The sequence below is a fragment of the Nerophis lumbriciformis genome, linkage group LG24 (genome assembly GCF_033978685.3).
Source record: "Nerophis lumbriciformis linkage group LG24, RoL_Nlum_v2.1, whole genome shotgun sequence".
Lineage (NCBI taxonomy): Eukaryota > Metazoa > Chordata > Actinopteri > Syngnathiformes > Syngnathidae > Nerophis > Nerophis lumbriciformis.
Window position 1 is genome coordinate 21,665,001 of NC_084571.2, and position 3,293 is coordinate 21,668,293.

Genomic DNA, 3,293 nt, shown 5'->3' on the forward strand with positions numbered 1-3,293 from the left:
CGTCCTGATAGGGACCGGCCCATCATTATTCGCCGCCACAAATAATCCCCAGCTCTTTAATTTGGCAACATGATGAAAGCCGCCTTTCAGAAACGGCAAGGTAAACCGAGATTTGTGGCACCTGTAACTTGGAGGTGAGGGAGACTTTTTTTTTTTTTTTTAGTGCGGTGCAACACTGTGGGAGAAGCTCGTTGACTATACATTGCTAATTAAAGATGATTTAAGGTGTGCGAGGTTAGTTTCTACCACCTTAAGGTGAAAAGTTAGTGGCAGATGGAGATGGATAGAAGCGTGGAAATGCCTCCAGTGAAAATGTGCAAAAAGTATTTTACGATTCTAATGTAATGAGGGTACATGTTGGTGGAACGATGTATGCTAGTTTTCTTCAAAATAAACAGTCTCGTTGCTGAACAACTTTCTTTTTAGTATTTAATTGTACTAGCCGAGGTACTAAATGGCCTTAAGGTGAGTTTATTTGTAGAAATTAGGCGTATTTAACAATGGAATTCAACAGTTATGCAGTTATGATTTTATTAGTTCAGACTCCTTTCACAAGTGACATTATTTTGTCAAATAATTAAAAAAAAGTTACCCTATTTTACGTAAATTTTAGGTTGAAAATAATGTTTCCCCTATATTAGCCGAACAGCTTTCCAAGTTACAAAATGAGTTATTTGCACATAAATATATTTTTACACACCTTAATTGTTTCCAATTAAGGTCACTGTAACACGGCAGTAAAACGGGCGCTCAAACAAAACAGAAGTCAACGACATTGACCCACCATCTGGGGAAGCTAGCTCCCGAATCAGCTAAACAGACTCAATAACTCCACTGTGGCGTTTTGTTGAATTTAACAGGGGGATTAGTCAAACTGAAACAACATATAAAGAATGCAGATGTAAGTTAATAAAACTAACACAGACACTCGTAAAAGTGTTAGCATAATAGCTAATGCTAACGACGCTCGCTTGAATACATTGTGACAGACGTACAAAGAACAATACAGTTATATTGTAAAACTTACAAACGTTGCTTGGAGTGACACATGAAAAATCCATACGGGTAGAAACGCTACGGACGGTTAGAAGACCGAAAGGCACTTCTGCTCCCGGTTGAAAGCCAGTCCAAACAGAAGGGGCACTGCAGCACCTGCAGTTAGTGAGTGTCTTCAAACTTTAGGTACAACATCTGAATTGCCCTCAACCTGTGAAAGCAAATAAGTAAGTTTAAGCAAAGTTCAGCTTTTAAAATGAGTCCATGATTACAAAACCCAAAACCAGTGACGTTGGCACAATGTGTAATTCGTAAATAAAAACAGATTACAATGATTTGCAAATATTTTTCAACTTATATTCAATTGAATAGACTGCAAAGACAAGATATTTAATGTTCCAAAGTAGAAACTATGTTTTTTTTGCAAATAATCATTAACTTAGAATTTAATGGCAGCAACACATTGCAAAAAAGTTGTCACAGGGGCATTTTAACCACTGTGTTACATGGCCTTTCCTTTTAACAACACTCAGTAAACGTTTGGGAACTGAGGAGACACATTTTTGAAGTGGAATTATTTTAAAATGAAACTTTTCTTGCTTGATGTACAGCTTAAGTTGTTCAACAGTCCGAGGTCTCCGTTGTGGTATTTTAGACTTCATACTGCGCCACACATTTTCAATGGGAGACAGGTCTGGACTACAGGCAGGCCAGTCTAGTACCCGCACTCTTTGACTACGAAGCCACGTTGTTGTAACACCTGGCTTGGCATTGTCTTGCTGAAATAAGCAGGGGCGTCCATGATTACATTGCTTGGATGGCAACATATGTTGCTCCAAAACCTGTACGTACCTTTCAGCATTAATGGTGCCTTCACAGATGTGTAAGTTACCAATGCCTTGGGCACTAATAGATAGATAGATAGATAGATAGATAGATAGATAGATAGATAGATAGATAGATAGATAGATAGATAGATAGTACTTTATTGATTCCTTCAGGAGAGTTCCCTCAGGAAAAATAAAATTCCAGCAGCAGTGTACAAAATTTAGATCGAATTTAAAAAGTAAAAAGTAAATATTGGGGGTATAAATGGAAACAAAATAGAAAAGTATTACAATAGAATAAAAATACACCATCATACCATCACTGATGCTGGCTTTTCAACTTTGCACCTATAACAATCCGGATGGCTCTTTTCCTCTTTGGTCCGTAGGGCACGACGTCCACAGTTTCCAAAAACAATTTGAAATGTGGACTCGTCAGACCACAGAACACTTTTCCACTTTGCATCAGTCCATCATAGATGAGCTTGGGCCCAGCAAAGTCAGCGGTGTTTCTGGGTGTTGTTGATAAATGGCTTTGGCTTTGCATATTAGAGTTTTAGCTTGCACTTACAGATGTAGCGACCAACTGTAGTTACTGACAGTGGTTTTCTGAAGTGTTCCTGAGCCCATGTGGTGATATCCATTACACACTGATGTCACTTTTTGATGCAGTACCGCCTAAGGGATCCAAGGTCCGTAATAGCATTGCTTGCGTGCAGTGATTTCTCCAGATTCTCTGAACCTTTTGATGATATTACAGACCGTAGATGGTGAAATCCCTAAATTCCTTGCAATATCTGGTTAAGAAATGTTGTTCTTAAACTGTTGGACAATTTGCTCATGCATCTGTTCACAAAATGGTGACCCTCGCCCCATCCTTGTTTGTGAATGACTTGTCTTTGCAGTCTATTCAATTGAATATAAGTTGAAAAGGATTTGCAAATCATTGTATTCTGTTTTTATTTATCAATTACACAACGTGCCAACTTCACTGCTTTTGGGGTTTGTATAGCAGTAGGAAAGAGATTCATATGGCCCCATTCAACGTGGTTTATCTGACACCACATAACACATTTTGCGGAACTTTTCACTTTAGCCCCCAGATGGCACTTTAATGTTGAATAGCATAAACTGTGTTTTGCTCCACATCAAGAGTAGCTTGATGAGGGAATTAGAGTGAGTTCGACCGGTAAGCGACCACAGGGAAGACTCAGGACACGGTCGAGGTACTATGTCTCATGGCTGGCCTCGACGAGCTGGACGAAGTAGCCGGGGAGAGCGAAGCCCGGGCTTCGGATAAGCGGAAGAAGATGGACAGATGGATGGTGTTTTGCGGCAATTCCAACTTTGACCACTGTGGCGCTTTCCATCATTTTCAGCTGACTGCATTGCAAAAATGGGCTCATGTGAATTCCAGCCTCTCTGTAAACGTTTTCAGTCTTATTGTTCATTCATGTTTATTACTGGGAT

General features: G+C 39.5%; 1 protein-coding gene across 1 annotated transcript in view; it reads right to left on the reverse strand.

The window, feature by feature from the left end:
• Nucleotides 1-1,042, reverse strand: part of rtn4r (reticulon 4 receptor) — a 181,960-nt gene extending 180,918 nt beyond the window's left edge. Inside the window, exon 1 of the mRNA XM_061981802.1 lies at nucleotides 1,028-1,042. The gene's annotated coding sequence lies outside the window, so the exon portion shown is untranslated. The remainder of the gene's footprint in view (nucleotides 1-1,027) is intronic.
• Between the last annotated feature and the right edge of the window lie 2,251 nt (nucleotides 1,043-3,293).